The 21774-nt window shown below is 39.0% G+C and overlaps 1 protein-coding gene across 3 annotated transcripts in view; it reads left to right on the top strand.

Moving 5' to 3' along the window:
• RGSL1 (regulator of G protein signaling like 1) overlaps nucleotides 1-21774 on the top strand; it is a 110841-nt gene that overhangs the window by 45268 nt on the left and 43799 nt on the right. The gene's annotated exons all lie outside the window — the stretch shown is intronic.

Genomic DNA, 21774 nt, shown 5'->3' with positions numbered 1-21774 from the left:
ACCAGCAAACACATCTGGGTCTGGTGATTTCTGTAATGATGTCCCCCATTTCATTTTCGATAATAGTAATTTATGTCCTCTCTCTGTTTGGTTTTTCTTTTTTTAGTTAGCCTAGCTAGAGGATTACTGACAGTATTGATCTTTAAAAAAAAATAGCTTTTGAGGGCGGAGCAAGATGGCGGAGGAGTAGGAGACCTGGATTTCGTCTGGTCTCAGGAATTCAGCTGAATAGGGATCAAACAATTCTGAACACCTACGAACTCAACAGGAGATTGAGGAAGAGAGTAGCAACAACTCTCTGAAGAGAGAAGCGACCACTTACTGGAAGGTAGGACGTGCGGAGAAGTGAATCCGAGGCAATATTCGGGAGGATAGACGGCGGGGGAGGGGGCCTCCGTCGGCTGCTTCTGGCAAAGGCTAGAGCCGCAGAGCACAAAATTGGAACTTTTAGAAGTCTGCTCCATGGAGGGATGTCACTCCAGTGGCTAAGTGGGAGGTGGAAACCTCGCGGGACAGTGTGGACTCAGGACCCTGGGGGTCACAGAAAGACCGGGGGTGCCTGAGTGCAGCAGAGCTCCCAGGTATCGGAGCGGGGAAGCCGGCTGCAGAGATGGAGCTGAGGCGTGGGCTCTCAGCTCGGGGTGGCCATAAACTGTGATCTGCAGCCCAGCTGGGCCACTGCGCCTCCAGCAGGGACCCAACAAGCAGCCGGGGTGACTCCCCTTCCTCCCCCAGGAGGAGCGGCGTGGGAGCGCACCGCAGGGATCTGCTGGGTTTGGAGACTCCACACGGGGTCGGGTGCCAGAGATAGACACACTCGGTCACAGGCCGGGTGAGCACGGAGTGTGGCCGGAGACTGGGGAGACGGGAGTGATTGACTGCTTTTCTCTGGGGGCGCACTGAGGAGAGGGGCCCCGAGTTCTCAGCTCCTCCAGGCAGAGAGTGGGAGGCCACCATTTTCACCCTGGTCCTCCAAAGCTGTACTGAGAGCGTGCAGGGAACAAAAGCTCCTGAGAGCAAACCCGAGCAGCTTGCTTAGCCTGGACCGACAAGGGCGGGGCAATTCTGCCTCCGGCAAAGACATTTGGGAACCACGGCAACAGGCCCCTCCCCCAGAAGATCAGAACGAACAGCCAGCAAGCCAAGACCAAGTTTACCGATCAAGGAGAATGGAAAAACTCCAGCGCTAGGGGAATACTGCACATAGAATTCATGGTTTTTTTTTACCATGATTCATTAGTTTTTCAAAGTTAATTTTTTAACTGTTTTTTGTGGGGTTTTTTTGAATTTTTCTTTTTCCTTTTTTCAACCAACATCTTATCAATCCCTTTTTTAAAAAAACATTTTTTATTTTTCATTTTTAGAGTCATATTTTATCCCTTCATAGTAGTGACCCTTATTTTTGGCATATATATATAAGTTCTTCTCTCTTTAAAATTTTGAGATACAGTTTCTTCTAACAGATCAAAATATACCCTAAACCACTAGTGTATGGCTTTGTTCTAGTCTCCTGCCTGATCAGTCTCTCCCTTTTTCTTTTCTTTTCTTTTTTTTTAAATCTTCTTCTTTCTTCTTTCAAACATATTATCTTACCAATTTTGTTTATAAAACCTTTTATAATTTTCATCTTTACAGTCATCTTCCATCCCTTCATTGTATCAACCCTTATTTTGTACATATATAAGTATTTCTTCCTTTAAAATTTTAGGAGGCACTTTCTTCTAACAGACCAAAATACACCCAAAATCTAGTGTGTGGCACTGATCTATGCACCAGCCTGATCATATTTGATCATATTCTGTTTTTTCTTTGTTTGTTTTGTTCTGTTTTTGTTTGTTTTTATCTTTTTCTTTTTCTTTCTTTTTTTTCTCTTTCTTTTTTCTTTCTTTCCCTTTCTTTTCCCCTGGTTTCAGGTCTTTTCTGATTTGTATAGAGTATATTTGCTGAGGACGTTGTTAAAATGTTAGCATTTTGTTCTCTCATTCATCTATTCTCCTCTGGACAAAATGACAAGACGAAAATATCACCTCAGCAAAAAGAACAAGAGGTAGTACCGTCTGCCAGGGACCTACTCAATACGGACATTAGTACGATATTGGACCTAGAGTTCAGAATCATGACTTTAAAGATACTAGCTGGGCTTGAAAAAAGCATGCAAGTTATTAGAGAAACCCTTTCTGGAGAAATAAAAGAACTAAAATCTAACCAAGTCGAAATCAAAAAGGCTATTGATGAGGTGCAATCAAAAATGGGGGCACTAACTGCTAGGATAAATGAGGCAGAAGAGAGAATCAGCGATATAGAAGACCAAATGATGGAAAATAAAGAGGCTGAGAAAAAGAGAGATAAACAACTACAGGATCACGAGGGCAGAATTCGAGAGATAAGCTATACGATAAGACGAAACAACATTAGAATAATTGGGATCCCAGAAGAAGAAGAGAGAGAGGGGCAGAAGGTATATTGGAGCAAATTATACCAGAGACTTCCCTAATGTGGGGAAGGAAACAGGCATCAAAATCCAGGAGGCACAGAGAACCCCTCTCAATATCAATAAAAATAGGTCAACACCCCGACATCTAGGAGTAAAACGTAGGAGTCTCAGAGACAAAGAGAAAATCCTGAAAGCAGCTCAGGAGAAGAGATATGTAACCTACAATGGTAGAAACATTAGATTGGCAACAGACCTATCCACAGAGACCTGGCAGGCCAGAAAGGACTGGCATGATATCTTCAGAGCACTAAACGAGAAAAATATGCAGCCAAGAATACTATATCCAGCTAGGCTGTCACTGAAAATAGAAGGAGAGGTAAAAAGCTTCCAGGAAAAACAAAAACTAAAGGAATTTGCAAACACTAAACCAGCCCTAAAAGAAATATTGAAGGGGGTCCTCTAAGCAAAGAGAGAGCCTAAAAGCAGCATAGATCAGAAAGGAACACAGACAATATACAGTCACAGTCACCTTACAGGCAATACAATGGCACTAAATTCATATCTTTCAATAGTTACCCTGACTGTAAATGGGCTAAATGCCCCAATCAAAAGACACAGGCTATCAGATTGGATTAAAAAACAAGACCCATTAATATGCTGTTTGCAAGAGACTCATTTTAGACCCAAAGACACCCCCACATTGAAAGTGAGGGGGTGGAAAACCATTTACCATGCTAATGGACACCAAAAGAAAGTGGGGGTGGCAATTCTTATATCAGACGAATTAGATTTTAAAACAAAGACTGTAATAAGAGATGAAGAAGGACACTATATCTTACTTAAAGGGTCTATCCAACAAGAAGATCTAACAATTGTAAATATCTATGCCCCTAACATGGGAGAAGCCGATTATATAAGGCAATTAATAACAAAAGCAAAGAAACACATCGACAACAATACAATAATAGTGGGGGACTTTAACACCCCCTGACTGAAATGGACAGATCATCTAAGCAAAAGATCAACAAGGAAATAAAGACTTTAAATGACACACTGGACCAAATGGACTTCACAGACATATTCAGAACATCCAGAATTGATCACATCCTAGGTCACAAATCAGGTCTCAACTGGTACCAAAAGATTGGGATTATTCCCTGCATATTTTCAGACCACAATGCTTTGAAACTAGAACTCAATCACAAGAGGAAAGTCAGAAAGAACTCAAATACATGGAGGCTAAAGAGCATCCTCCTAAAGAATGAATGGGTCAACCAGGAAATTAAAGAAGAATTAAAAAAATTCATGGAAACCAATGAAAATGAAAACACAACTGTTCAAAATCTTTCGGATACAACAAAGACAGTCCTGAGAGGAAAGTATATAGCAATACAAGCCTTTCTCAAGAAACAAGAAAGGTCTCAAATACACAGCCTAACCCTACACCTAAAGGAGCTAGAGAAAGAACAGCAAATAAAGCCTAAACCCAGCAGGAGAAGAGAAATAATAAAGATCAGAGCAAAAATAAATGAAATAGAAACCAAAAGAACAGTAGAACAGATCAACGAAACTAGGAGCTGGTTTTTTGAAAGAGTTAACAAAATTGATAAACCCCTGGCCAGACTTATCAAAAAGAAAAGAGAAATGACCCAAATCAACAAAATCATGAATGAAAGAAGAGAGATCACAACCAACACCAAGGAAATACAAACAATTATAAGAACAAATTAGGAGCAACTCTATGCCAGCAAATTAGATAACCTGGAAGAAATAGGTGCATTCCTAAAGATGTATCAACTACCAAAATTGAACCAGGAAGAAATAGAAAACCCGAACAGACCTATAACCACTAAGGAAATTGAAGCAGTCATCAAAAATCTCCCAACAAACAGAAGCCCAGGGCCAGATGGCTTCCCAGGGGAATTCTATCAAACATTTATAGAAGAATTAATACCTATTCTCCTGAAACTGTTCCAAAAAATAGAAATGGAAGGAAAACTTCCAAACTCATTTTTTGAGGCCACCATTACCTTGATCCCAAAACCAGACAAAGACCCCATCAAAAAGGAGAATTACAGACCAATATCCTTGATGAACATGGATGTAAAAATTCTCACCAAAATACTAGCCAATAGGATCCAACAGTACATTAAAAGGATTATTCACCATGACCAAGTGGGATTTATCCCTGGACTGCTAGGTTGGTTCAACATCCGCAAATCAATCAACATGATACAATACATTAACAAAAGAAAGAACAAGAATCATATGATCCTCTCAATAGATGCAGAAAAAGCATGTGACAAAGTACAGCATCCTTTCTTGATCAAAACTCTTCAGAGTATAGGGATAGAGGGTACATAACTCAATATCATAAAAACCATCTGTGAAAAACCCACAGCAAATATCATTCTCAATAGGGAAAAACTGAGAGCTTTCCCCCTAAGGTCAGGAACACGGCAGGGATGTCCACAACCACCTGCTATTCAACATAGTATTAGAAGTCCTAGTCACAGCAATCAGACAACAAAAAGAAATGAAAAGCATCCAAATCAGCAAAGAAGTCAAAACTCTCACTCTTTGCAGATGATATGATACTTTATGTGGAAAACCCAAAGACTCCACCCCAAAACTGCTAGAACTCATACAGGAATTCAGTCAAGTGGCAGGATATAAAATCAATGCATAGAAATCAGTGGCATTCCTATACACCAACAAGACAGAAGAAAGAGTCAATCCCATTTACAATTGCACCCAAAACCATAAGATACCTGGAAATAAATCTAACCAGAAAGGGAAAGAATCTGTACTCAGAAAACTATAAAATACTCATGAAAGAAATTGAAGAAGACACAAAGAAATGGAAAAACGTTCCATGCTCATGGATTGAAAGAACAAACGTTGTGAAGATGTCAGTGCTACCTAGAGCAATCTACACATTCAATGCAATCCCCATCAAAATACCATCCACTTTTTTCAAAGAAATGGAACAAATAATCCTAAAATTTGTATGGAACCAGAAGAGACCCTGAATAGCCAGAGGAATATTGAAAAAGAAAAGCAAAGCTGGCGGCATCACAATTCCGGACTTCCAGCTCTATTACAAAGCTGTCGTCATCAAGACAGTATGGTACTGGCACAAAAACAGACACATAGATCAATGGAACAGAAAAGAGAGCCCAGAAATGGACCCTCAACTCTATGGTCAACTAATCTTTGACAAAGCAGGAAAGAATGTCCAATGGAATAAAGATAGTCTCTTCAACAAATGGTGTTGGGAAAATTGGACAGCGACATGCAGAAGAATGAAACTGGACCATTTCCTTACACCACACACAAAAATAGACTCCAAATGGTTGAAAGACCTAAACGTGAGACAGGAGTCCATCAAAATCCTAAAGGAGAACACAGGTAGCAACCTCTTCGACCTTAGCCACAGCAACTTCTTCCTAGAAACATCCCCAAAGGCAAGGGAAGCAAGGGCCAAAATGAACTATTGGGATTTCATCAAGATAAAAAACTTTTGCACAGCAAAAGAAACAGTCCACAAAACCAAAAGACAACCGACGGAATGGGAGAAAATATTTGCAAATGACAGATCAGATAAAGGGCTAGTATCCAAAATCTATAAAGAACTTATCCAACTCAACACCCAAAGAACAAATAATCCAATCAAGAAATGGGCAGAAGACATGAACAGACATTTTTCCAAAGAAGACATCCAAATGGCCAACAGACACATGAAAAAGTGCTCAACATCGCTCGGCATCAGGGAAATCCTAATCAAAACCTCAATGAGAATCACCTCACACCAGTCAGAATGGCTATAATTAGCAAGTCAGGAAACGACAGATGTTGGTGGGGATGTGGAGAAAGGGGTACCCTCCTCCACTGTTGGTGGGAATGCAAGCTGGTGCAGCCACTCTGGAAAACAGTATGGAGGTTCCTCAAACAGTTGAAAATAGAGGTACCATATGATCCAGCAGTTGAACTATGGGGTATTTACCCCAAAGATACAAATGTAGGGATCCAAAGGGGTACGTGCACCCCAATGTTTATAGCAGCAATGTCCACAATAGCCAAACTGTGGAAAGAGCCAAGATGTCCATCGACAGATGAATGGATAAAGAAGAGGCGGTATATATACATAATGGAATATTATGCAGCCATAAAAAGGAATGAGATCTTGCCATTTGCAACGATGTGGATGGAACTGGAGGGTGTTATGCTGAGTAAAATAAGTCAATCAGAGAAAGACATGTATCATATGACCTCACTGATATGAGGAATTTTTCACCTCAGGAAACAAACTTAGGGTTGCTGGAGTGGTGAGGGGTGGGAGGGATGGGGTGGCTGGGTGATAGACATTGGGGAGGGTATTTGCTATGGTGAGCGCTGTGAATTGTGCAAGACTGTTGAATCACAGATCTGTACTTCTGAAACAAATAATGTAATATATGTTAAGGAAAAAAAAGAAGAAGAAGAAGATAGCAGGAGGGGAAGAATGAAGGAGAGTAAGTCAGAGGGGGAGACGAACCATGAGAGACGATGGACTCTGAAAAACAAACAGGTTTCTAGAGGGGAGGGGAGTGGGGTGATGGGTTAGCCTGGTGATGGGTATTAAAGAGGGTACGTTCTGCGTGGAGCACTGGGTGTTATGCACAAACAATGAATCATGGAACACTACATCAAAAACTAATGATGTAATGTATGGTGATTAACATAACAATAAAAAACTTTTTAATCCAAAAAAAGCATGTAATAAACATTGTAGAATAAAAAAAATAGCTTTTGATTTCATAGATTATTGTTTTCCTGCTTTCAATTTCATTGATTTCTACTCTGATTCTTATTATTTCTTTTCTTCTACCGACTTCGGATTTTATCTGCTCTTCTTTTTCTAGTTGCCTACATTGAAAACTTAGATGATTTAGATCTTTCTTCTTTTCTGATATATGCATTCAATGCTATAAATTTCCCTCTAAGCACTGCTTTCCGAGCATTCCCACAAATTTTGATGTTATGTTTTTATTTTAATTTAGTTTAAAATACTTTTTAATTTTTCTTGAGATTTCTTCTTTGACCTATGTGTTATTAAAAGTATATTATTTAATCTCCATGTATTTTGAGATTTTCCAATTATCTTTCTGTTATTGGTTTCTAGTTTAATTGCATTATGGTCTGAAAGTAGATATGGTATAATTTCTATTAAATTTGTTAAGATGTGTCTTATGGCCCAGAAAATCATCTATTTTGGTGAATGTTCCATGTGAGCTTGAGCAGAGTGTGTATTCTGCTGCTGTTGGATTTGGTCTATAGATGTTAATTATATCCAGTTGATTGATGGTGTTGTTGAGTTCAACATGCCCTTACTGATTTTTTGCCTTCTGGATCTATTTCTGATAGAGGAATGTTTAAGTCTTTACATATGATTGTGGATTTATATATTTCTCCTTGCAGTTCTACCAGTTTTGCTCATGTAGTTTGATGCTCTGTTTGTTAGGTGCATACACATTAAGGATTATTATGTCTTCTTAGAGAATTGACTCCTTTATCATTGTGTAATGCCCTTCTTTATCCCTGATAACATTCTTTTCTTTAAGTCTGCTCTGTCTGAAATTAATATAGCTACTACTACTTTCTTTTGATTAATATTAGCATGGTATACTTTTTCTGTCCATTTACTTACAATCTATATATGTTTTTATATTTTAAGTGTGTTTCTTATAGATAACATAGAATTGGGTCTTGTTTTTTGATCCACTCTGACAATCAGTTTTTTACTTGATACATTTAGACCATTAACATTCAAAGTGATTATTGATATAGTTGGTTTAATATGTACCATATTTGTAACTGTTTTCTATTTGTTGCCCTTGTTTTTTGTTCTTATTTTTGCCTTCCATTCTGTCTGCCTTTTATGATTATAATTTGAGCATTTTATATTCCATTTTCTCTTCTTTCTTAGCATATTGGTTATTTCTTTTTTTAAACTTTTTTTAGTGGTTGCCCTAGAGTTTGCAATATACATTCACAACTAATCCAAGTACACTTTTAAATAACTATATAACACTCACAGGTATTTTGCATACTTCATAATAACAAAATAATTTAATTCCTTTCTCCCATCCATTATATCATTGAATGCATTGTCACTATCATTTGAACATTGTTACTCTTATTTGAATACATTGTTACTATTTTTATTTTGAACAAACTGTTACCCAGTAGATCAACTAAGAAGAAGAAAAATAAGTTTTTAACTGTCCTTACTCATTCCTTTTAGATGCTCTCCTTTTCTTTATGTATGTCCAAGCTTCTGACCTATATTATTTTCCTTCTCTCTAGCAAATTTCTTTAACATTTTTTACAAAGCTGGTCTACTGACAAGAAATTCCCTCATTCCCCCCCTTTATTTTGTCTCAGAAAGCATTTATTTCTCCTTCACTTTTAAAGAATAATTTTGCAAGATAGAGAATTCTAGGTTGGTGAGGAGTTTTTTCTGTCAACACCAAATATTTTGCTCCATTCTCTTATTGCTTGTATAGTTTGTGAGAAGTCAGATGTAATTCTTATGTCTGTTCCTCTGTAGGTGAGATGTCTCCCCCTTCCCAGCTTCTTTCAGGAATTTTTTGTTACCTTTGATTTTTTATGGTTTTAAAATGATTTGCATAGATGTAGTTGGTTTTTTTGTTTGGGTTTTTTTTTTGGCATTTTTTTCTGCTTGGTGTTCTCTGAGTGTATTCAACATTACTTTGGGGGAAGTCATCAGTCATTATTGTTTCAAATATTTCTTCTGTTTATCTCTTTTCATTCTAGTATCCACATTATACATATGTTACACCTTCTGAGTAGTTCTTACACAGTTCTTAGATATCTTGTTTGGTTTTGGTTTTGGCTTTTATCAGTCTCTTTGTGTTCTTTGCTTTTAAGTTTTCAAGGTTTCTATTGAGATATCTTCAAGTACAGAGATCTTTGCTCAGCTATTTCTAATCTATTAATGAGGTCATCATAGGCATTCTTAATTTGTCAGTGGTTTTGATCTCTAATATTTCTTCTTGGTTCTTTCTTGGAATTTCCACCTCTCTGCTAACTTTGCCCATTTGTTTGTGCATGTTGCCTACTTAATCCAACCGAGTGCTTAGCATATTAGTCATAGTTTTTTTAAATTCCTAGTCTGATAATCCCCAAATCTCTGCCATGTTGGTTCTAATGTTTGCTCTTCTCTTTAAATTATGGGGCTTTTTCCTTTTGGTGTGCCTCATATTTTTTTTCTAATAGTAGGACATGATGTACCAGGTAAAAGGAACTGCTGTAAATGGATCTTTAGTAATGTGGTGGTGAGGTGTGGGGGGAGGGCAAGCATTCTGTAGTCCTGGGTCTCAGTCTTTTAGTAAGCCTATGCCTCTGGACTGTGAACTTAAAAAGAGCCAGGAAATTAACACTGGTACATTACTATCCTTTAATTTTCAGGCTATGCTCAAGTTTCACCAAATGTCTCTTTATTATCTGGAACAGTTCCTCAAATATTTTGACTTTTATATCCTTGACACTTTTGAAAATTGCAAGGTTATTTTTATAGATGTCTCTCAATGTATTGTCTGATGTTTTCTCATGTTTAAACTTGGATTATACATTCAGGTTATTCAGAACTATCACTGCAGTCCTTTTCAATGCAGTAGGTGGTGCACAGTTTTGCTTTGTTCCATTACTGGTAATATTTCCTTTGATCTCTTAGTTATATGGTGCCTTCTAGGATTTTCCACTATAAATTAATTTTTCCCTTTTGTAATTAATAAATATTATGTGTGTGGAAGAGAGAGGGTACTTTGAAATTATGTAAATATCCCATTCTTTACCACACTTATAACTTATTCATTTAGATATATAAATGACAGATGATAGATAGATTATAGATAGATAGATAGATAGATAGATAGATAGATAGATAGATGATAGATAGATGATAGATAGATAGATGGTAGATAAATGGATATAGAGATTCAGTATTTACTGATATTATTTGATGGGTTTTAATCTATTACTATGGTTACTTATTTTGGTGTTCAAATTATCTCCTACTTGGTCAGTGTCACTCCATTCAAATCAGGCTTCTGTTTCCTCTTGACATGTCTCTTGAGCATTGTCTTGGTTTCTTGTATGAGATATTTGTTCCAAGCTCATCTTGCATTCTCCCTAATCTAGCCCTAGAATCAGCCATTTCTCTAAAGAGTGTGATTCCTTCTCTTAGAGAATGATATTTAGAAGTCAAGATCCAGGAATTAGGTTAGTTCATTGCTATTGAGATCACTGCAATCAGATCTTCTCAATGGACAGAACTAGAGAACATATATGTTTGTATGTATGTGCATATGCATACACAGACACATTTATAGCTATGTTGTTCCATATCTATATAAAAAAAACCATGAGATCCCACCAATATCTCCAATTTAATCCAACACAATTGAGTTCATTCTAGTTTTCTACTTTTCCATATTTTTACATCTCTTCTCTGACAATGAGAAAATTGACTCCCATTGCCCTAAATGTATTCACTTATTTGATTAATTCTTTCTATGTAACTAACACCTTGTCTACACTGCCACCACCTTCCTCTTGCTGATGCCCTCCTCCCCTTACCTGGACTCCAACACCTTACACCAGGCCCTTTCCATGCATGGTACCCACCTCACCTTGCTTGAATTTCAACACCATTTATAGGATGCTTCTTCTTGGGGAAACACTCCTCACTCTGTTCTGATGACCTCTGCCAAGATGCTGCTACATGTAGCCATTCCTCCTTGCCATTGGGGCTCTGACTTCCCACACCTGGCCATCCCCCTTCCATGGAGAGGTCTTCCTTATTTTTCTCAGGCACTGATGCTCCATACCAGGCTGCCCCCATTTCTTGTGTAGACTCTCTCCTCATCTTGGTTGAACTCTGTCACCCGGCACCAGGTGACCCCTTAACATGGACGTCCTCAACCTGCTCAGGTTCTGATAACCTATGCTAGACCATACCTAATGAGAATATCTTCCCCATTCTTTTCTGTTTAAGATTTACTTATTTATTTATTTATTTATTTATTTATTTGGGAGAGAGAGACATCAAGAGCCAGGGAGGGGCAGAGAGAGAGAGAGAGAAGGAGAGAAGCAGGCTTCCCACTGAGCATGGAGCAGACACCTGGCTTGATCCCATGACCCCAAGATCAGAACCTGAGCCAAAATCAAGAGTCAAACATAACCAACTGGGCTACCCAGGTGCCCTTATCTTTCTCATTCTCTTCAAGTTTCCACACTTCATGCTGGTCTTCTCCTTTGTGTCCCAATGTGGGTGCCCTTCTCACCTCAGTTGAACTTCATATGTTGGGCCTCCCTTTGTGTAGATGCCCTCCTCATCCTTCTTGAATTCTGAATTCTCCAATCCAAGTTGCCCTTCATGTGGATACTCTCCTCACCCAGCTTGGCCTTTAGCACCCAGTGTAAGGCAGTACTTCTGTGGGGAAAGTCCCCCTTACTGTACCTGGAATCTGTGGCTCTTTCTCCCTTTCTGTGCTGACACCTATCTTGTTCTGCCCTTAGTAATGATTTCATAACTTAATTTTTTAGGGTATAAAGCCATCTCTTCAGTTTTTTAAGGGTGGCATTAGTCTCTGCCATTATCCCCAGGATGTGATATTGTTTTTATCATCTTGAGTAGGGGCATGGAAAGAGTTTAAGAGACTTCCACTTGATTTTTCTCACCATAATAGTTCTTACGCCTTAGACCAAGGAAGTAATGTGGGGATCCTGCAGCTACCAAGTAATTCCATTCCAGTATACATTTAGGGATTGGAGAAATGACTACTGAATGGATTTGTGGGCCCAGTGGACCCACTGTGCCCACTGTGAGCTGTACCTGGGCCAGGACTCCATTTATTACCTGATCTTCATAAGTGCCTTCTCTAGTGGGGTTGATAATGACATTCTGGGGATCCAGATAGTGTTAACTAGGACCCTGTGTTCAATAGTCCTTAAAATGACTGGATATTTCCCTTCCAGTTACTGGAATAAATGCCCAAAGGTCCCATGGAGAGGGACTATGAGTATCATTAGAATTTGCTTTCCATAATGTTGAAGGGTCTTCCTTCATGGAGACCTTTCTTCAGTCAGTGCATTCAAGGTCTCTCAGGTTTAGAAACTGAGCAAGGGATTGTGACTTTCCTTGGTGCAAGTGCTCTCAGTTATTTATCCTTGGTATCTTTTGGTTGTATATATTAAGCAGTAATTTTTTTTTTGGCTGCCTATCTATTTAATCTCTAGGAACACCATGTTCTATTAACCATACCCACAGCTTGCTGAGGGTCAGGTGGTCCTAGCTACCACCCTGTTGTTCTATTGCCAATTGATTGTTCATTACGATAGTAGCATCTTCCTTACTTCTGGCAGTAAAGTGCCTCCACCTCACCTCTATGATTTTGGGATTTGATTTCCATTGCTATCGGAGACCTCAATTTAGTAATAGTTAGCCCTGACCTACAGAGAAAAGTGTGTTGTTGGAAAACCCAGAGTTGGTGTGTTAAGAATATGCAGACTATGACTTGCTGAGTGAGAAAGCTCAAGCCACCCCCACAGGGTTGGCAGGTAATTCCCTTGGCACCTGAGCTCCCACTGTGGGGAAGAGAAAACCCTAGGGCCATTTTGATTGAAAATACAGTTTCGATACACTCACACAGAAAAAGTAAAGTCACAAAATTTATTACTTTCAAGTCCCAAAATGGGGTGCAATGAGAGAGAGGAAAAGCATTCCCACATCCCAGGTCACCAGTGAGCAAGAGAGAGAGCACAAGCAGGGTAGCAAACACCTATTACTTATAAGGAGGTTGGGGCAGCTGTCACTAATGGACCCAACTCTGAATGGCCATTTTAAAAGATACCCCAGGAAAAGCAAGGCGGGAACTTGGGGTGAAAATCCTAAGTTTGGGTCCTTATCTTAATGTCCATACTCTGGGTGTGCGCAGAATTGTCAACACTGCAAAAATGCCTAGGCAGCTACTCAAAATGGATGTTTTGTCATCACAGAAAGTCACCAAGAAGCTCCTCAGTGGATGGCTAATGCTGCTCTCATCAGTGCTTCCCCCTCCATCCCCCCGCCCCCCACTCTTTGGCTTTAATGAAAGGATTGAGCCTTCTGTGGCACATTGTTGGCTGGTGGGTTTTTTAGTCTTATGCAATTTATCTTCTGTAGCAGTCTCAGTTTTATGAGCCATTTGATGTCTTCCTCACCTCTTTGTTTTGGCCACTAGAATTTCTACTTAGTATGAGCCATTGCTTTCTCCAAACTTCTAAGAGTCAGCCTAGCAGTGTTGCAATGCTTCCCAGGATCCCTGCTAGGCTCTTAAATCCTATATCCTAGGAGAACAATCCCATATTAATCAACTCTCCCTTAACCAAGTTTATATTTTGTCCCCTTTGAGCCAGCACCCTCAGCAGTATTCCCACACATTGTCTCCTAGCTTTTGCCAATACATGTTGGCTAGGTTCACTGCTCCTATGAAAGGCTCACTTCCCTGGGTTGAGCAGCTCCTCTTTCAGCTGAGGGCCTCAACTGTGTACCATCACCAGGCAAAGTTTACAGCAGGTTAGGAGAAGGAATGCTTCAACTTAGATGGGGTGGGGTGCGATCTGAGCTGCATACTACAGCATCTACTGCAGTATTCTTGACCCAGAAGAAGTTTAGGATATATTAACGAGCATGGTTAAATCAGTATAGTCACAGGGAGAACTTCTATGTCTATTCTGATTGTGTTTCTCCAGGCTCTACTCCTATGTACATAGTTTATATAACTTTATTCTGTGCATAGCTTAATAATCTCTTAATATGATCTTGTGACCTCATGCATTTAGCATGCTCCCACCCCAATATCTCAGCTCTGTTCTCCCTGACAGAAGGGAATCAAGAGCCAAAGCACCATGGCTTTTTTAAATTTTTCCCAATATGGTATTAAAAAATTTCTACTTCAAATCACCCAGCCTCTGTTCTTTTCTCTCTTCTTAGCCCTTATTTGCCTCTTTTCTAATAATTACTAATAATTGTGAAGAATAGGAAAAGGAAGAATATGTTTGATCATCAACTGCCCTTTTGAACAAAGGTCACCTTTATGTTACCTCCCAATTTTTAATCCCTTCCTATTTCCCAAAGGTAATGGTAATTTAGTTTTATCTGGTTTTTTAAATTTACATAATTTTTTGATATTTATAGAAATTAAGTCATGCAGTATGTACTCCTATGACTGGCTTCTTTAATTCATCATTATGTTTGTGAGTTCAATCATGTTGAATGTAGCCATTGTTGATTTATTTTTAGTAACGCAGAGCAGTTGCATAACCCTCACCTAAATTTTTTTTCATTATTTCCCCCCCAAGAAGCCTCTTTAGACATGAATTTTAATGCCATAGATATACTGTATATCTGTGGTATATAAAAGAGTAAGACTTTTCTGACCCTCAAAAACTAATTTTCACCTATTGGAAACAATATCATCCTTTGAGAATGCATGCTATAGAATATTATATATGAATATACCATTTTTAATTCATTCAAAAGTGATGAATATTTGAGTTGTTTCAGTTATTTAATGCTCCTATGAACATCTTTGTGCATATTATTTGATGCACATATGAACACATTTCTGTTGAGTATGTACCTAGAATTTCTGGGTCATAAGATGTGCATATATTCAACTTTTGTAAATAATTCCCAATACTTTTGCAAAGTGTTTGTACATGTTTATGGTCTTATCAACAAGGTATGAGAATTCCAGTTGCTCCACAACTTCACCAATATATGATGTACCAAATTTTCATTCTTAGCTATTCTTGTGGGTATGTGGTGATGTCTCATTTGTTGTTTTGACATCTATTTCCCTATTGGGTAATAATACTGAGTGCTTTATATTTGTTTAATATTTAATTGGATATGAGGTGTGTGTCCGTGACATTCTTATTTAAGTCTCTTGCCTACTTTTCTATTTGGTTTCTATCTTTTTTTTATTGATTTGTATGGGTTATTTATATATTTTATACATGAGTCATCTATCAGTCACATGTCTTATAAGGATAATATTCTCTCTCTCAATGGTATCTCTAACAAACAGAATCTCTTAATTATAATCCAGTTAAATCCAATTGTTTCTTTACTCCAAGTAGCTTTACTCCATAGAGATACTCATGTTTTTAACCATAAGCTTCTTTGCATTGCCTTTAATGTTAAGATCTACAGTCTTAACTCTTTAAATGTTATACTACAGAATTCACCAGTGAAGCCATGTGGTCCTTGTTTTTGCTTTGTTGAGAGGTTTGTCATTATTGATTCAGTCTCTTGTTATAGTATGTTCACGTTTTTCATTTCTTCTTAAGTCTGTTTGATAGTTGTACATTTCTTAGAATTTTTCCATTTACCTAGATTATCTAATTTATTGGCATACAGTTGTTTATAATAGTCTCTTTTTATTTCTATAAGGTTGGTAGTAATGTCTCTACTTTCATTTCTGATTTTAGTAGTTTGAGTCTTTTATTTCTTGTTCAGTCTAACTAAATATTTATCAGGTTTTTTTTTTTTTAATCTCTTCAAAGAAAAAGCTGTTGGTTTTGTTGATTTTCTTTATTGGTTTTCCATTCCCTATTTTGCTTAATTCCATTCTAATCTTTATTATTCTGTCTTTCTGCTAACTTTGGGTTTAGCTTGCTATTCTTTGTCTAGTTCCTAGAGATGTTAAGTTTCATTTACTGATTTGGTATCTTTTTTCTTCAATATCTGCATTTACAAGAATAAATTTCCCTTTGAGCAGTGCTTTGCTACATCCCATACGTTTTGGCATGTGACGTTTTTTATTTCATTTAGCTCAAAATTGTACTTTTCAGCTACAGAATTGCTATTTTATTTCTTTTTGCCATTCCTATCTTTTTATTGATATTCTATTTGGTGAGACACCATTCTCTTGACTTCCCTTAGCTCTTTGAGCATATTTAAGACAGTTGATTTAAAGTTTTTGTCTAGGAGCTGAGGAAAGATGGCAGAGAAGTAGGGGACCCTATTTCAACTGGTCCCCGGAATTGAGCTGGATATCTACCAGACCACTCTAAGCACCCACGAAACCAGCCTGAGATGTAAGATCTGGATCTTTACAAACAGGGTATCACAGGAGGTTGGTTTCGAGGTACGAAGCGGGGAGCTGTGATTCCACGGGCAGATATCAGAGGATAAATGGCAGCAGGAGGGTGCCTAGCCATGGGGATCCTGCACCGCGGGTGAGCGACAGCCTCGCGCGCTGGGGACGGGGCACAGACTCGCAGAGGCGGGGAAAGACGTTAGGACAGCCCCCAGGGTGGAAACCCAGAGCGGCAGAGTCTCGGGCGTGAACTGGGAGCGCTGGCGGTTTTAGAAGCACAAAGGGCAGAGACGTGCTCCGACCTGGAGGCAGGACTGGGGGCACTGCAGAGGGGCGCACAACCCAGGACGCTGCAGTTTATAGCAGCACAGACAGAAACGGAGACAGTGTGGCCTGGAGAGCTCACTGAAGAACGGACTGCGATCTCTCTGTTCTGAGGCAGAGGGTTGGAAACAGTCTCTTCTGCTCTGACTCGTGGAAGAGACATGGAAAGCTGCCAGGGAAAGCCACCAGAGAACAAAAGCCCCAAAAACTGATTCCTGCTGAGCCCATCCCCTGCCACACGGGGGCAGGGCAACTCCGCCCAAACAGGGTTGCCTGAGTAACAGCAGGGCACGCCCCTCCCCCAGAAGACAGGCTGGGAAAACAAGAGGCCAGCAACCCTAAGGTCCCAAGAAAACAGGTGCATCTTGCTTGGGTTCTGGTCAATAATTGGACTCTATACATTCCCTCAAACACCCATCAACAGAATGACTAGGAGGGGAAGCCCCCAAAATAGAAAAGACTCAGAGATTATGACTTATGCTGCAGATTTACAAATGGATGCAGATATAACCAAGATGTTGGAGATGGAATTCAGGTTAGCAATTGTGAAGACAATGACTAGAATGGAGAAATCAATTAATGGCAACATAGAGTCTCTAAGGGCAGAAGTGAAAGCTGAATTGGCAGAACTTAAAAATACTATAATTGAGATCCAATCCAACCTAGATAATCTAACAGCTAGGGTAACTGAGGCAGAAGAACGAATAAGCAACCTGGAAGACAATATAATAGACAAAAAGGGAAAAGAGGAGGTCAGGGAAAAACAACTCAGAATCCATGAAAATAAAATCAGAGAAATAAGTGACACCATGAAGCGTTCCAATGTCAGAGTAATTGGAATCCCGGAAGGAGTGGAGAGAGAGAGAGGACTAGAAGATGTATTTGAGCAAATTGTAGCTGAGAACTTCCCTAATCTGGGAAATGAAACAAACATTCACGTCCTAGAGGCAGAGAGGACCCCTCCCAAGATGAAGGAAAACAGGCCAACACTCCGGCATGTAATAGTAAAACTTGCAAATCTTAGAACCAAGGAAACCATCTTAAGGGCAGTTAGGGGGAAGAGATTCCTTACATACAGAGGGAGGAACATCAGAATAATCTCAGACCTATCCACGGAGACCTGGCAAGCCAGAAAGGCCTGGCAAGACATATTCAGGGTACTAAACATGAAGAACATGCAGCCAAGAATACTTTATCCAGCAAGGCTGTCATTTAGAATGCATGGAGAGATGCAGAGCTTCCATGACCGGCAGAAACTGAAAGAATATGTGACCACTAAGCCGGCCCTGCAAGAAATATTAAGGGGGGTTCTATAAAAGGAGAAGAACCCCAAGAGTGATATACAACAGAAATTTACAATCTCTAAATTTAGACAATCTCTAAAAACAACGTCTTCACAGGCAACATCATGACAATTAATTCATATCTTTCAATAATCACCCTCAATGTGAGTGGGCTAAATGCTCCCATAAAATGGCACAGGGTTGCAGATTGGATAAAAAGACAGGACCCATCCATATGCTGCCTAAAAGAGACTCGTTTTGAACCTAAAGATACATCCAGACTGAAAGTGAAGGGATGGAGATCCATCTTCCATGCCAGCGGACCTCAAAAGAAAGCTGGGGTAGCAATTCTTATATCAGACAAATTAGATTTTAAACTAAAGTCTGTAATTAGAGACACAGAAGGACACTATATCATTCTTAAAGGGTCTATCCAACATGAAGAGCTAACAATTGTAAATATCTATGCCCCCAACATGGGAGCAGCCATCTACATAAGCCAACTGTTAACCAAAATAAAGAGTCATATTGATAACAATACGTTAACTGTAGGAGACCTCAATACTCCATTCTCACCAATGGACAGATCATCTAAGCAGAAAATCAACAAGGAAACAAGAGCTTTGAATGATACATTGGACCGGATGGACCTCATACGTATTTACAGAACATTCCACACTAAAATCCCAACAGAATACTCATTCTTCTCAAGCGCACATGGAACTTTCTCCAGAATAGACCACATACTGGGTCACACATCAGATCTCAACTGATATCAAAAGATTGAGATTATTCTCTGAATATTCTCAGACCACAATGCTTTAAAACTGGAACTCAATCACAAGAAAAAATTTGGCAGGAATTCAAACACTTGGAAGCCAAAGACCACTCTGCTCAAGAATGTTTGGGTCAACCAAGAAATCAAAGAAGAACTTAAACAATTCATGGAAATCAATAGAACAAAAACACATAGTATCCCATAGGTCCAAAACCTATGGGATACTGCAAAGGCAGTCCTAAGGGGGAAATACATAGCCATCCAAGCCTCACTCAAAAAAGTAGAAAAATCCCAAATTCACCAACTAACTCTACACCTTAAGGAACTAGAGAAAAAACAACAAATGATGCCTAAGCCACGCATTAGAAGAGAAATAATTAAAATTAAAGCAGAGATCAATGAATTAGAAACCAGAAACACAGTAGATCAGATCAACGAAACTAGAAGTTGGTTCTTTGAAAGAATTAATAAGATCGATAAACCACTGGCCAGACTTATCCAAAAGAAAAGAGAAAGGACCCAAATTAATAAAATTATGAATGAAAGGGGAGAGATCACGACTAACACCAAGGAAATAGAAATAATTATTAGAAATTATTATCAACAACTATATGCTAAGAAACTGAGCAATCTGGATGAAATGGAGGCCTTCCTGGAAACCTATAAGCTGCCAAGACTGAAACAGGAAAAAAATGACAACCTGAATAGGCCAATAACCAGTAACGAGATTGAAGCAGTGATCAAAAACCTCCCAAAAAACAAGAGTCCAAGGCCTGATGGATTCCCTGGGGAATTCTACCAAACATTCAAAGAAGAAATAATACCTATTCTACTGAAGTTGTTTCAAAAAATAGAAACAGAAGGAAAACTTCCAAACTCATTCTATGAGGTCAGCATTACCTTTATCCCCAAACCAGGCAAAGACCCCATCAAAAAGGAGAATTTCAGACCGATTTCCCTGATGAATATGGATTCCCAAATCCTCAACAAAATCCTAGCTAATAGGATCCAAAAATACATTAAAAGGATCATCCACCACGACCAAGTGGGATTTATCCCCGGGATGCAAGGGTGGTTCAACATTCACAAATCAATCAATGTGATAGAACACAGTAATAAGAGGAGGGAGAAGAACCATATGGTCCTCTCAATTGATACAGAAAAAGCATTTGACAAAATACAACATCCTTTCCTGATTAAAACTCTTCAGAGTATAGGGATAGAGGGAACATACCTGAAGTTCATAAAATCCATCTATGAAAAACCCACAGCGAATATCATCCTCAATGGGGAAAAGCTGAGAGCCTTTCCCTTAAGATCAGGAACACATTAAGGATGCCCACTCTTGCCACTATTGTTCAACATAGTACTAGAAGTCCTAGCAACAGCAATCAGACAACAAAAAGAAATAAAATCTATTCAGATTGGCAAAGAAGAAGTCAAACTCTCTCTTTTCGCAGACGACATGATACTTTATGTGGAAAACCCAAAAGACTCCACCCCCAAATTACTAGAACTCATACAGCAATTCAGTAATGTGGCAGAATACAAAATCAATGCACAGAAATCAGTTGCTTTCTTATACACTAACAACAACACTTCCATGCTCATGGATTGGAAGAATAAACATTGTTAAAATGTCTGTGCTACCCAGAGCAATCTATACCTTCAGTGCCATCCCGATCAAAATTCCAATGACATTTTTCAAAGTGCTGGAACAAACAATCCTAAAATTTGTATGGAATCAGAAAAGACCCCGAATCGCCAAGGAAATGTTGAAAAAGAAAAACAAAGCTGGGGGCATCATGTTGCCCGATTTCAAGTTATATTACAAAGCTGTGATCACCAAGACAGCATAGTACTGGCACAAAAACAGACATATAGACCAATGGAACAGAATAGAGAACCCAGATATGGACCCTCAACTCTATGGTCAAATAATCTTTGACAAAGTAGGAAAAAACATGCAATGGAGAAAAGACAGTCTCTTCAATAAATGGTGCTGAGAAAATTGGACAGCCACATGCAGAAGAATGAAACTCGACCATTCTCTAACACCATACACAAAGATAAACTCAAAGTGGATGAAAGACCTCAATGTGAGACAGGAATCCATCAAAATCCTAGAGGAGAACATAGGCAGTAACCTCTTTGACATCACCCACAGCAACTTCTTTCAAGATACATCTCCAAAAGCTAGTGAAACAAAAGCGAAAATGAACTTTTGGGACTTCTTCAAGATAAAAAGCTTCTGCACAGCAAAGGAAACAGTCAACAAAACAAAGAGGCAACCCACAGAATGGGAGAAGATATTTGCAAATGACACTACAGATAAAGGGCTGGTATCCAAGATCTATAAAGAACTTCTCAAACTCAACACCCAAAAAACAAATAATCAAGTCAAAAAGTGGGGAGAAGATATGAAAAGACACTTCTCTGAAGAAGACATACAAATGGCTAACAGACACATGAAAAAGCGTTCATCATCATTAGCCATCAGGGAAATTCAAATCAAAACCACACTGAGATACCCCCTTACACCAGTTAGAATGGCAAAAATTGACAGGGCAAGAAACAACAAATGTTGGAGAGGTTGTGGAGAAAGGGGAACTCTCTTACACAGTTGGTAGGAATGCAAGTTGGTACAGCCACTTTGGAAAACAGTGTGGAGGTGCCTCAAAAATTTAAAAATAGAGCTACCCTATGACCCAGCAATTGCACTACTGGGTATTTACCCCAAAGACACAGATGTAGTGAAAAGAAGGGCCATATGCACCCCAACGTTCATAGCAGCAATGTCCG

The sequence above is a fragment of the Callorhinus ursinus genome, unplaced genomic scaffold (genome assembly GCF_003265705.2).
Source record: "Callorhinus ursinus isolate GAN/ISIS: 27379988/994484 unplaced genomic scaffold, GSC_fseal_2.0 scaffold13, whole genome shotgun sequence".
NCBI lineage: Eukaryota > Metazoa > Chordata > Mammalia > Carnivora > Otariidae > Callorhinus > Callorhinus ursinus.
The sequence above is the reverse complement of the archived record's forward strand: the minus strand, read 5'-3'. Positions and strand labels throughout refer to the sequence as shown.